This window comes from Hesperophylax consimilis, chromosome 23 (assembly GCF_061612785.1).
Source record: "Hesperophylax consimilis isolate HC1 chromosome 23, BYU_Hcon_1.0, whole genome shotgun sequence".
In the NCBI taxonomy this organism is placed as follows: Eukaryota; Metazoa; Arthropoda; class Insecta; order Trichoptera; family Limnephilidae; genus Hesperophylax; species Hesperophylax consimilis.
Window position 1 is genome coordinate 29,602,972 of NC_142858.1, and position 14,048 is coordinate 29,617,019.

The 14,048-nt window shown below is 33.3% G+C and overlaps 6 non-coding genes across 6 annotated transcripts; 3 read left to right on the forward strand and 3 right to left on the reverse strand.

Annotated features, from left to right (window-relative positions):
- Positions 1-3,140: 3,140 nt before the first annotated feature.
- Positions 3,141-3,259, forward strand: LOC149412536 (5S ribosomal RNA). The gene has a single exon (XR_016304624.1). It is a non-coding gene; the product is annotated as a 5S ribosomal RNA (ribosomal RNA).
- Positions 3,260-3,581: 322 nt separating this feature from the next.
- On the forward strand, positions 3,582-3,700 carry LOC149412537 (5S ribosomal RNA). The gene has a single exon (XR_016304637.1). It is a non-coding gene; the product is annotated as a 5S ribosomal RNA (ribosomal RNA).
- Positions 3,701-4,291: 591 nt separating this feature from the next.
- Positions 4,292-4,363, reverse strand: TRNAE-CUC (transfer RNA glutamic acid (anticodon CUC)). Its single transcript has one exon. It is a non-coding gene; the product is annotated as a tRNA-Glu (tRNA).
- Positions 4,364-6,012: 1,649 nt separating this feature from the next.
- On the forward strand, positions 6,013-6,084 carry TRNAE-CUC (transfer RNA glutamic acid (anticodon CUC)). Its single transcript has one exon. It is a non-coding gene; the product is annotated as a tRNA-Glu (tRNA).
- A 591-nt stretch (positions 6,085-6,675) lies between these two features.
- LOC149412540 (5S ribosomal RNA) lies at positions 6,676-6,794 on the reverse strand. The gene has a single exon (XR_016304639.1). It is a non-coding gene; the product is annotated as a 5S ribosomal RNA (ribosomal RNA).
- A 322-nt stretch (positions 6,795-7,116) lies between these two features.
- On the reverse strand, positions 7,117-7,235 carry LOC149412541 (5S ribosomal RNA). Its single transcript, XR_016304625.1, has one exon. It is a non-coding gene; the product is annotated as a 5S ribosomal RNA (ribosomal RNA).
- Positions 7,236-14,048: the final 6,813 nt, after the last annotated feature.

Consider the following 14,048-nt stretch of genomic DNA (forward strand, 5'->3'; position numbering starts at 1 on the left):
ATGTCTCCCTTATTATCATATAATAGAGTTAGAAATATGATTTAATGGTTTTAGAGAAAACACCAAGCCTTATATTCAATCTAGAAGTTAACCAAATAATGTCTCACAAAATTTGTATTTTTTCGTTAATAGAAATTTTAATAGTGTCTTAAACGAAAAAAACGCAAGACGAGTCATTTGTGAAACTTTTTTATGTTTGAATTAAAAAAAGTAATATTCAAAAAAAGATATGTTTAGTTCTAATAATAAAATTAGAAAGCTTATTTTATCGCAGTTCAAAACCGGTTTTAGCTATCAGATACGTTCATAATTATTCCGTTTATTTAGATTTTACTACAAAGCGGAAATATTCTGACCTTCGGACGGAATATGCCAGAGGCCTGAGCGGTTGAGAGAAAACATTCATAAAATTGTATGTCATTACTCAAAATCAAAAAAAAATATATATATGCGATCTATCATAGACAAAAAAAACTGTTTTTAAGCACGTTCTAATTCTCTTTACATAATATTTGGGTAATATTTTGATAATATCTATCAGAAACGTTTAATATACATTCATTTGCGCTTTTCTTTGTAGTATTTTGCTAAAATGACACGCTACATGACATTAAAATATATATTTAACCACGTATACAACTTACTAAGCGGCTTATAAAAGTACGAAGGTGCTGTACGTAACAAAGCATTATTTGTTATATAAGGTGACCTCTATGAGTGAAACTACGTAACAAGTATTCTTCGAAATAAGTAATGGCAATATATCACTAAATTAAGAACGGCATACGATAACAAATGATAAAGGACATTATATAAGCACCAATCATGACGGTGAACACACAATGTGTAACGCTGGTGCTGGGACATGAATAACAATTACTGGTATACCTGAACATACTCCAACATCTCCATTACTACAATACGCTTCACACGGGGTAATGGAAAGGTTAAATTATCATGTCATTGTTGCGTCAAACAATTATTTTTATTGTTTTAAATTAAGTTTATATAATTGATACACATTAGACAGATTGACAGTGGCGTTACTTATAATTAAATACAAGAAATTTTAAAAATGAAGACACCAAGTGCCTAATAACTGAATCTGAGATAAAGCTGAGATAAATCTTCTTCTTCTATACCTTACAATATTTCACCATTTTTACGAAATTTATTTATTTACGCCCTAATGGGCTTTTACAAAAGTAGTACAATAATACAGTTGTGTTACATAGTTACAATAAATTATGATTTTTGATTAAATTAAGGTAAATTCAAATTAATAGTGTGGATTACGGAAAGCTAAATATGTATTAAGGAACATATACATATAAAAACAAAAGTGTATTCACTACAGAGTTGTGAATTCATAGATCTCAGTAAAATGATTAAAAAGATTTCGTTTTATAACTAATACGGAATCTTTAAGCATGTCTACAATATTCCCAAATTTATTACCAAAATGATGTAGTTTATTGAAATATGTATATTATATATTTATGTTTTGGAATAACTTCATTGAAGACAATATTAGCGATTCCTAAACGAAAATCTGAAACAGAAAAATATACGGTCACATCTAGGACTCGAACCCAGGACCCTTGTCTTTCCGGGACACCGCTCTACCAACTGAGCTAATGGGACCCTATCTCCTACGGTCCGTGTGTCCATGTGACCGTATCTTTTTCTGTTTCAGATTTTCCTTTAGGAATCGCTAATATTGTCTTAAAAAATTAATTATATTATCTATAGAACAAGATGTCGTACGGGCGTTTTCAGCCATTTGCATACAAATAACAGTTGAAATGACACGTATTTGGTGCCTATTTCTAAAAGAACAGCTGTTGCGTATAAAACCATCTTTCGGTGTGCGTAGATGTTGGAATTTTTGTAGCACCTAGGCATTTTAGGTTATTTGCGATGGCACAAAGAACATTTCTGCATATTTAAATTATGTATTATCCTTTGAGCACTTTTTCAATTCGTGGGCTCCTAGAAAAATGCACAATACATACCACTTTACACAAGAGAGTGTGGCCGTAATATAACTTTAACAGAAATGACCGGCAAAATTCTTTTTATAAATATTCCTTTTTTTGCTTTTGGAGGTGTGTCTTTGGGTCGCCAAGCCACTGATAAATACTTTGCTATTACTTTCTACATACTTAAAACGATAAGAATTAAAAAGGTGGCCTGGTTTTTATTTTATTTTATTTAACCGTTTTAAATGTGATAAGACTGATAACTAAATAAATATCACATTTAGTTAACGAACTTGCCTATCTAAAGACTTACTTTAAGGAATGTTGATGAAAAAAGGATTTGTAAATATTTCGCAAGAATTTTTATTTAATTTTAATGTCCTTTTTAAGGGCTTTTAGAAATAAAAAAGTATACCGTATATTACATAACTGAAATGCCTCAGAAAAAATCGTTTGTATTTATTTAGTGATAAACTGAAGATGTCCACTGACTAGGCCAAATTATTTCCCTGCATTAGTAATTTGGGCAACGAGGAGTACACATGGCAGTTAGTCCCAGAATTTCTGCACTGAAGTAAATATTCCCGACTTCTAGGATTACGTAGTGGAATCAGTGCAAGCAATTCTGTACTATCAAATTAATGCATCATTTATAATATTATATAGAAAAACAACTTTAAGTCAGTGAAATCCAACCGTGCGTGCCATCCTTTTTTAGCTCTACACTTTCAGTCCTACATCAATGCACTAGCAACGTTTTACAATTGTAATAATGAAGGTAGGAGAAAAAAAATGGGTGTGTCAAGCCTACGCAAGACAGAAGTGAAACTTCTAGTATTCTTCTCTCTCTCTCTTTTCATTTCATTCTCTCTTTTTTTCTGTCTATTGACATATTTATAAGTAGCATGTGATAAAAAAAATTAAAAGTTATAAAAAAAGAAAAAAAAAATTAGTTAAAGCGGGGATCGAACCTCGGTTCTTCACGACCACAGTCGTGCGCTCTGCCTGTAGACAGCGAAGATGAGTTAGGAGAGTGAGTTAAACTAGGTATATAATATTTACACCTTGCTAATGTTTTCAGTATTATTAGGGCTTTTTTATACTAATTTTCATATATTTATTGGCAGGTAGAGTAGAAATTAATATTGTTTAGCGTTTGCCAACGACCATACCATGTTGAACACACCGGTTCTCGTCCGATCACCGAAGTTAAGCAACATTGGGCGCGGTCAGTACTTGGATGGGTGACCGCTTGGGAACACCGCGTGCCGTTGGCCTATTTTTTATTTTAATTTCATGTTTTTTTTATTTTTTTATCATTACTATAATTAATAATATCATAAAATTCTTTAACTTTTCAAGTATGCTACAGGCCTAAAATATTACTTAGTGGATTGATATTATGGTCAACCATTGAAAAAAAAAATTCCTACAAACTTATTAATGTAATTACGATCTTTTTCAAGCGCGTATGTAATGATTATTTTTATCAACCTCGCACACACCTTGCTAATTTTTTCAATATTATTAGGGCTTTTTTATACTAATTTTCATATATTTATTGGCAGGTAGAATAGAAATTAATATTGTTTAACTTTTGCCAACGACCATACCATTTTGAACACACCGGTTCTCGTCCGATCACCGAAGTTAAGCAACATTGGGCGCGGTCAGTACTTGGATGGGTGACCGCTTGGGAACACCGCGTGCCGTTGGCCCATTTTTTATTTTAATTTTATGTTTTTTTTCATTTTTTTATCGTTAACATCATAAAAAATTTTATATCATTCTTTAACTTTTCAATTATGCTACAGGCCTAAAATATTACTTAGTGGATTGATATTATGGTCAACCATTAAAAAAAAAAAATTCCTTAAAAACAAAAAAATAATATTCCATGGCCGAGAATCGAACTCGGATCAACTGCTTCGAAAGCAACTATGCTGACCATTACACCACCAACGCCAGTTGTCGAGATGAGCTAAGAAGCATTTATATTTTACTATATCAAAAATATCCTTCCTTTGAAAAATAATGATTCTCCATAAAAAAGGAGTGCACTGCCCGGGAATCGAACCCGGGTCGCAAGAATGGGAATCTTGCATGATGTGCTTCCGCATTCCTAAAATAATTGTGAAATTATAAATACATCCCGGCTGCCAAAAGTCCATATTGAAAAATTAACAATTTTATGATTTTTTTCAAGTCACTGCTTGTATTTAATAAAATGAATTCTTAAAAATATCACCTGAAATAATCAAAACACAAATTAAATAAAACAGTATCTCAGAAAATTGACCAAAAATAATTTCCGGTACCGGGAATCGAACCCGAGCCTCCTGGGTGAGAGCCAGGTATCCTAGCCACTAGACCATACTGGACTTGCGAAATTGTGCGTAAATACGTTATTTAACTTGTTTAATAATTACAACGAATTTTGTACACCATTTTTCTGAACGGTGAGCGGTGGTGGGGGTACCCGCTTTTTCGTTTCGATCTTGACTCGGTTTTACTACGTTCCCGAAAATTCATTACGCGGCTAAAGAAGTTTCACTTCAATAAAAAAGGTACTGACAGGCTGTTCGGAACCCCGGAATACATGCTATCTTTTTTACAATACACAAATTGTTTTTATTTAATCGGGTGCAAAACGTTGTAGGTCCTGCTCTGATTGAGGGAGATCTTTAGGTTACATATGAACAGCATGGCAAAGAAGCAACGATAGATGGTGCAATGAAGCTGCAATAAGATTTCCAACTTTCGAAGTTGCACTCGATAGTTGGTGTTAGATCTTTCTGCCGAATAAAGGGCAAGCACTCTAGTATTTTAGTTACGCGGTATTCAGGTCGTTGGTTTCGAATATCCGTACGTACATAGTAACTTTATTTGAACACTAGCATAGTACAAGATAAGCAGTGCTCAATCCATCATGATAACCACTTCAAATTAAAAAGTGATACGGAACCAATAATGAGTTGATAAGTGCTTTGATTGTTGACTGTTTTCATTGATGAGGACGACACGGGCGAATGAAATTAAAACATGGGAATTTCCGAGATAATGTGATATGTACCCACCCATCACATTAGGATCGACATTATATAGTTTGGTATATACTTGAGTAATATTTATTAATGAATTTATTTATTAATATGCATGATGATTTAGTGGAAGAGTAATCATGAATTAAGTTTGTTATTAAAAATTATAGCATGCTAACATTATTGATAATAATTATTAAGCCCTGCATTCCCAATTTCTACCGATTTATAACAAATTTCTCTTTATGTTCCAAAAAATATAGGTTTTTTTTTCAGATTATATATTTACATTTGTTATGCAGAAAAGTTAATTATATCAAATTCCCTCGACAGAAAGAAATCGCAAAGTAAACTCTGAAACTTATTAAAAATACGTTTTGTTCTGTTATTTAATATGTTGTAGGCATGAAAAAATTTACAGCGTATCTTTAAATGCAACTAAAGCATTTTATTAAATATTTTAACATATTCTTTTCCGATTTTATGTCCGGGTTAAATCTTCCCCATAGGAAAAACTAAACCCTTCCACACACTTTTCCACAAATGATCATCTAGTCAATCAACATTATGCAAGTGCATTATATAAGCAAATTAAATACAAAACAATACAAGAACAATACGTCAACTCACCAGAGATCAAATGGGAAAATAACTCACCGACTCCAAATATTTTCATATCAGAGGGTTCGGCTCGGTAGAACTTCTAACAGGGCCTATAAATCCTACTGATCCCTCAACATAAATATTTAAAAAAAAATTGTTATCCTGCATGTATTTAAGATGATTGATTTTTGCATTTTTATACATAATTTTGAAGTGAAACTTCTTTAGCCGCGTAATGAATTTTCGGGAACGTAGTAAAACCGAGTCAAGATCGAAACGAAAAAGCGGGTACCCCCACCACCGCTCACCGTTCAGAAAAATGGTGTACAAAATTCGTTGTAATTATTAAACAAGTTAAATAACGTATTTACGCACAATTTCGCAAGTCCAGTATGGTCTAGTGGCTAGGATACCTGGCTCTCACCCAGGAGGCTCGGGTTCGATTCCCGGTACCGGAAATTATTTTTGGTCAATTTTCTGAGATACTGTTTTATTTAATTTGTGTTTTGATTATTTCAGGTGATATTTTTAAGAATTCATTTTATTAAATACAAGCAGTGACTTGAAAAAAATCATAAAATTGTTAATTTTTCAATATGGACTTTTGGCAGCCGGGATGTATTTATAATTTCACAATTATTTTAGGAATGCGGAAGCACATCATGCAAGATTCCCATTCTTGCGACCCGGGTTCGATTCCCGGGCAGTGCACTCCTTTTTTATGGAGAATCATTATTTTTCAAAGGAAGGATATTTTTGATATAGTAAAATATAAATGCTTCTTAGCTCATCTCGACAACTGGCGTTGGTGGTGTAATGGTCAGCATAGTTGCTTTCGAAGCAGTTGATCCGAGTTCGATTCTCGGCCATGGAATATTATTTTTTTGTTTTTAAGGAATTTTTTTTTTTTAATGGTTGACCATAATATCAATCCACTAAGTAATATTTTAGGCCTGTAGCATAATTGAAAAGTTAAAGAATGATATAAAATTTTTTATGATGTTAACGATAAAAAAATGAAAAAAAACATAAAATTAAAATAAAAAATGGGCCAACGGCACGCGGTGTTCCCAAGCGGTCACCCATCCAAGTACTGACCGCGCCCAATGTTGCTTAACTTCGGTGATCGGACGAGAACCGGTGTGTTCAAAATGGTATGGTCGTTGGCAAAAGTTAAACAATATTAATTTCTATTCTACCTGCCAATAAATATATGAAAATTAGTATAAAAAAGCCCTAATAATATTGAAAAAATTAGCAAGGTGTGTGCGAGGTTGATAAAAATAATCATTACATACGCGCTTGAAAAAGATCGTAATTACATTAATAAGTTTGTAGGAATTTTTTTTTTCAATGGTTGACCATAATATCAATCCACTAAGTAATATTTTAGGCCTGTAGCATACTTGAAAAGTTAAAGAATTTTATGATATTATTAATTATAGTAATGATAAAAAAATAAAAAAAACATGAAATTAAAATAAAAAATAGGCCAACGGCACGCGGTGTTCCCAAGCGGTCACCCATCCAAGTACTGACCGCGCCCAATGTTGCTTAACTTCGGTGATCGGACGAGAACCGGTGTGTTCAACATGGTATGGTCGTTGGCAAACGCTAAACAATATTAATTTCTACTCTACCTGCCAATAAATATATGAAAATTAGTATAAAAAAGCCCTAATAATACTGAAAACATTAGCAAGGTGTAAATATTATATACCTAGTTTAACTCACTCTCCTAACTCATCTTCGCTGTCTACAGGCAGAGCGCACGACTGTGGTCGTGAAGAACCGAGGTTCGATCCCCGCTTTAACTAATTTTTTTTTTCTTTTTTTATAACTTTTAATTTTTTTTATCACATGCTACTTATAAATATGTCAATAGACAGAAAAAAAGAGAGAATGAAATGAAAAGAGAGAGAGAGAAGAATACTAGAAGTTTCACTTCTGTCTTGCGTAGGCTTGACACACCCATTTTTTTTTTTCTTGGCTAAATTATTATAGTTTTTTTATAACTAACTCCCTCTAACATCCGAATTAACATTCAATTTCAAACCATCTTTGAAGGCTAACCATGGGCCTTAAGTTATGTTATTATAGCCTTCTGATGATTATATTCCGTGTAGTTGAATACATCTACGATTTCTGCGAAAGTATTCCCAACTGCATACAAGCTAGAATTTAAATGACTTCGGTCGAGTAGTTATAGTTGGTATGTTTAAGGTAATTAGGCTCAGTAAATCAGGACTGTCTATATATAATTCCATTAACAATTTTTAAAATAAATAAAATATTATTACATGGTGCATGTTGACACTTTTGTGTTGATTTATCTACTTACAAAAATGTTTTATAATTCTTTCAAAATCTACGTAAAATATTTCAAAGTCGTGGATGTACAAAAGTATTTAACGATCGATTTTTCGATTAAATGTCCCAGAGACGAATTACTGGATCACATATCGATTAAATTCATCACTACCACAAGAATGGAAAAAGAAAACCAATAATTGACCCAATTTAAATTCTTACCTTTATATCGAATAAACTCATATTTTGATCATCAGAGCGGAAAGAACTATCGGTATTGCCCTAGTGTAGAATTGAACGTTGGTTGAAATGGATTTAGCCATGTATGGTGACCAGATCTGAATAACCACCTTTCTTTCCCCCTTACTGCTTTCAACCTCACAACATACCCCAATTAGGGATGCCATAGTCTGGCTCCAGATGGTTTAGAGCAGTTGGGACTCTTGAGCGGTACTCACATTTCAAAAGCGTTAAATTACCCACAGTAGTATAATAACTGGTAACTGATTTGTGGAGAATGTAGACCACTCCGTTTATGTATTATATTAAGATGAGACGCGAAGGGAAAAAATGCTTCAATTAGTTCAATTTGACCTCCAACGCTCTAACGCCGAACGTCCGGAAACTACCGAATTCGGTTCCCGCGCTATGCTACTCGCGTGACAACAGCGCCCTTATGACTATCTCGAAATTTTTCACAGGTCTGCGCTAGTTCTTGCTTATCTTAGATATTTAGAGCGGTGTCCCGGAAAGACAAGGGTCCTGGGTTCGAGTCCTAGATGTGACCGTATCATTTTCTGATTTTTCTGTTTCAGATTTTCGTTTAGAAATCGCTCATATTGTCTTCAATAATTAAATATTACAATTTGATGTTTTACTCAATAAAGTTATTCTGAAAAATAAAAATATTCATTCTAGACTTGCAGAAAAGTCAATAGAAATCGCACATTAAAAATAAAAATAATAAGATAGGTTTATCTAAAAAGACGCTGTCTAGATTGCATTTAGTTCGGGTTGAATCTTGCGATCATACATAAAGATAGTTGCCAATAAAAATGTGCGGTGATAAAACGAAGACAATGTTGGTAGTTCTTATTCGAAGTATGATACAGTTAAAAGTGACCGAGGAGGATAGGGTCCCATTAGCTCAGTTGGTAGAGTGGTGTCCCGGAAAGACAAGGGTCCTGGGTTCGAGTCCTAGATGTGACCGTATCCTTTTCTGATTTTTGTGTTTCAGATTTTCGTTTAGAAATCGCTAATATTGTCTTCAATAATTAAATATTACAATTTGAGGTTTTACTCAATAAAGTTATTCCGAAAAATAAAAATACTAAATATTGTCTTCAATAATTAAATATTACAATTTGAGCTCACTAAGTTATTCCAAAAAATAAATATTCATCCTTATAAAAGTCAATAGATGTCGCACATTAAAATTAAAATAAGATATGTTTATCTAAAGACGCTGTCTAGATTGCATTTAGTTCGGATTGAATCTTGCGATCATACATAAAGATAGTTGCCAATAAAAATGTGCAGTGAGAAAAATAAAGACAATGTTGATAGTTTTTATTCGAAGTATGATACAGTTAAATATGAGCGAAGGAGATGTCACTTCCCAGTCTTCCAACTATCCCTCTGCAAAAAAACACGTCGATCAGTCGCTCCGTCGTGATGTGGGGAAGGGCAAACAAACAAACAAACAAACGTTCGTATTTATAATATTACTTCGTTGACTCCTTGGAGAATCAGTGCCGAGAGGGTAGAACCGCGTCTTACGTAAATCTGTCTGTAAATTGTGTGTATTTTAGAAAGACGTTTGTGTTATTATTGTTTTTGAACGGTCTTATGCATAGACATATGAATATTAGTAGACCTGCCCTAAGTGATTAAAAGCGTATTATCCCCACTCCCCATACCGGTTCCATTGAGCCGGCTGGGCTCGCGTACGGCCTCAAGTGATATTTGAAAACGTGACGTCATCATTCTTGTGCGAACTATGGTCGAGGCATCATCGGTTCATTTTACGAAATAACACGGCAAAATGTTTACTTGTACTATGAAAACTGGTAAAAATAGATGCGAAAAAAGAGAATAAACCCAATTGTCGTATTACATTCCATATATAAGCATTATTTTATTTTATTTTAAGCATATTCACATCGTATAATATGAATCAGTTGTTACTATCACATCGAGAAACGTCTGGACGCGAAACACAAAGCTGGTTGGTTGCTGGGAAGTAAATTATGAACATTTATAAAAGTGTCTTAACTAAATACTCTGAAACTAACTACGACTCTGAATATAGAAGCTGCCTTACTTTGCCGAATTTGGACTTCGCAAATTTGTTCATAACGTGGCGAGTAATTTGCGCTCCCATGTAAAAATGTCTATTCATTCAAAGCAGATTTTACTTTTAAGAAGTAAATGGTGATATTATAATGCGAGATGCCTATTTACTGTCAGATTGATTTATTGACGAATCACAGTCATCTTCACTCCCTTCGTTCTTCAACAGTTGATTTTACCCCTCGCCTTTATCTTCTCGTCTATTAATTCCTATGTCTGTGTTCAAAACAATATTTTGATTAGGCTGAACTCTATATGCACGTGTGTCCAATTTAGCGAGGACGCAGAGCGAAAATATGCGGTCATGTAACGTTTTATATAAGCGGAGTTCAATACAAAGGATTATTATTATCGGCGTAGATATCACATTATTGATAAGCTATCTAGGGAATATTTTTCTAAGAATGTGAGCTATCGAGTACCTACTCAAAAGGACCACCTTTGCGGAAATTCCGTTTCGATGTTATCAGCCGTAGAAATGTTATCGACGAGGATTACTGAAATTAAAACGACACGCATTTCTTTTCAAAGCCCTGTAACAATACGGTGTTAACCAAATCCGTCATCTTTATTCAGTCAGGCGATATTTGCGAACACGGTCAGCATAAGATTGCGGCAGAAGGTAGAAAAAAAAACGGCCTCTTTTAGTGCGGCTTTCAAGGTGTCCTTTATGTCAATATTTACAACCTTTCGAATATTGTCGTTTGTTATGCAATATTACTGGATTATTAATGAACGAAGGTGAACTAACGAAGCTTTTAAAATTGAAAGAAGTGATATACGCGATCAATTGAATCTAATCAAGTTGAAAAAATGAAACTTGTTCGAAATAATCTAAATAGTTATGGCTAAAGCCCTTTTTCACAAATTAACTCCCTATTTAGTGTCAAAAAATGCTTGCGGACTGCCAATGTACTTATATAAAAGTTGGTATTTCAATTCAACATTGTAGTTTTGAGCGACCAGAATATGTGAAGAACATAAAATCGGAGCGGAACTTACGAAGCTGACCGATGCACTGGAGCGTAACGGTTACCCAGTAGGGTGTATCGATTTTTAACTTTTTTTGTTTTCAAATTCCAAGTTGAAATAAAGTTGCTACTAGGTACCACAACTTACCACAAAAAAAAATGGATTTTAAAAAAAATGTTTAGGTCTCCCGCACAAGGCCTAAAGTTTTAATTTTTTTCAAAAAATATCAAATTTTTTTTAAATTTAAAAAAATAAAATCATAACTTTTGTGTTTATTCCAAGTTAAAAAACAGTAATATTAGGGCATAAAAATAAGTAAGAAACGATTTTTTTTTTTAAAATATGGATTTTAGGTCTCCCGCACAAGCCCTAAAGTTTGTTAATTTTGATGAAATTTTGTAATTTTGTGTACATATATGAACCATGTTTTTTTTAAGTTTAAACCACCGGCAAATTAATTGTACTTTTCTTACAGAAGGCATAAAATGAGACAATATATATATACATAATTCTTATATACATACAGTAAAAATATATACCACATATATACTATATATATATAATATGTTTTATACCTGAAAAAAGATAGTTGGACGTTGTAAATTGTATGAGAAAGGTGTTGAAAGAAACTAATGTTATTTGCTATTACTGTTGTTTATTACAAAAGTATAAAAGGTTATTACATGTCATAAAATGTAGTATAAAAACTAAGTACAAAATGTTGCTGATTACTTTCCATACGACATGAGTGGCAGTTTTCTTGTTCTACTGCAAATTTACTGACTTGTTTAAGTATTCGTCCTTTCATCTTGGCTTCAAAACCTTAAATCAAAGTTATGTATAGTATTTACATAGGCCTAGTGAAAATTTTATAAATGTTATTACAGTTCCCAAATGAAATTTGAATTTAATATGGAAGACAATTCTATTGCCGAAGAGTTGGCCAAACGAAACCCCGGCAACATCTGGCACGCCAGGTGGCTTACTCTGGCAAATCGAGTCCTTCGTTTGTATGTAGCCACCGATGATCCGACCCCTCAGCTAAGAAAGCTTGCAGAGTTCATGATGAAGGTCTACATACCATCATGGTTCTCAATTAAGTGCAATCCCCAAATCCCGCAAGCTTTCATTCATTTTTTTAAATGATTCTTTTCAGCAATTACTTGGTAGATGAGCTAAGAAAAGTCGTCCATGCAACGTTACAGATAAATGCTTTCATGGCTCACCCAGAGCATGTTTTGATAGCTATGCTGTTCGATGAACGAAAACATATCAGAGCATTGGCTTATAAGAGAATCCAGAAAGCTCGCTCAACCGTAAGGAAAGGGGTAAGGGTATTTAAACCCCCTCAGATCAATTTTGATGCCGAAGACTATATAGATATGATTGACTGGAAATCCACTTCAGTAACCGAACCCCCTCTTGTTACTGATATGAGCCTAGAAGAGTTGGAGTCAATTGCGGAAACTGGCAGAAGTGGAAGGGTTGAATTTAGAATTCCTTCTCACACTCAAGCGGTGGAACGAATTGTCAAGGAAGTCACAGAAGCTTTGAAGCGAGTATGTGGGCTAATCGAAAGAGATAGTTTTATCCGTGCCAGACTGGAAGACCGTAAAGAGTTACCTACGTTCGAGACCAAGAGCCAGTACAAAACCTCTGCAAAGGATTAGAATTTAAGTAAGTTTTTTTCGACTATTTTGTAGTTATAATGTTTCTAAATAACGTCTTTATCATACTGTCTTCCATATTAAATTGAAATTTTATTTGGGAACTGTAATAACATTTATAAAATTTTCACTAGGCCTGTGTAAATACTATACATAATTTTGATTTAAGGTTTTGAAGCCAAGATGAAAGGAAGAATACTTAAACAAGTCAGTAAATTTGCAGTAGAACAAGAAAACTGCCACTTATGTCGTATGGAAAGTAATCAGCAACATTTTGTACTTAGTTTTTATACTACATTTTATGACATGTTATAACCTTTTATACTTTTGTAATAAACAACAGTAATAGCAAATAACATTAGTTTCTTTCAACACCTTTCTCATACAATTGACACCGTCCAACTATCTTTTTTCAGGTATAAAACATATTATATATATATAGTATATATGTGGTATATATTTTTACTGTATGTATATAAGAATTATGTATATATATATATTGTCTCATTTTATGCCTTCTGTAAGAAAAGTACAATTAATTCCGGTGGCTTAAACTTTAAAAAAACATGGTTCATATATGTACACAAAATTACAAAATTTCATCAAAATTAACAAACTTTAGGGCTTGTGCGGGAGACCAAAATACCATATTTTATTTAAAAAAACCGTTTCGTACTTATTTTTATGCCCTAATATTACTGTTTTTTAACTTGGAATAAACACAAAAGTTATGATTTTATTTTTTTAAATTTAAAAAAAATTTGATATTTTTTGAAAAAAATTAAAACTTTAGGCCTTGTGCGGGAGACCTAAACATTTTTTTAAAAATCCATTTTTTTTTGTGGTAAGTTGTGGTACCTAGTAGCAACTTTATTTCAACTTGGAATTTGAAAACAAAAAAAAAGTTAAAAATCGATACACCCTATTACCCAGCAAGTCAGACAAGGCAAATCATAAGAGCCAAATCTGCACCAAACGAAGACAGAATTGAACAAGAGTCGAAAGGCTGTGCCTTCCTGCCTTATGTGCACAATGTGACAGACAGAATTGCCAGGCTATTGAGAAAGGAAAGTATCAAGACTGTCTTCGGAACAACAACAAAGATACAGGACTTACTGAGG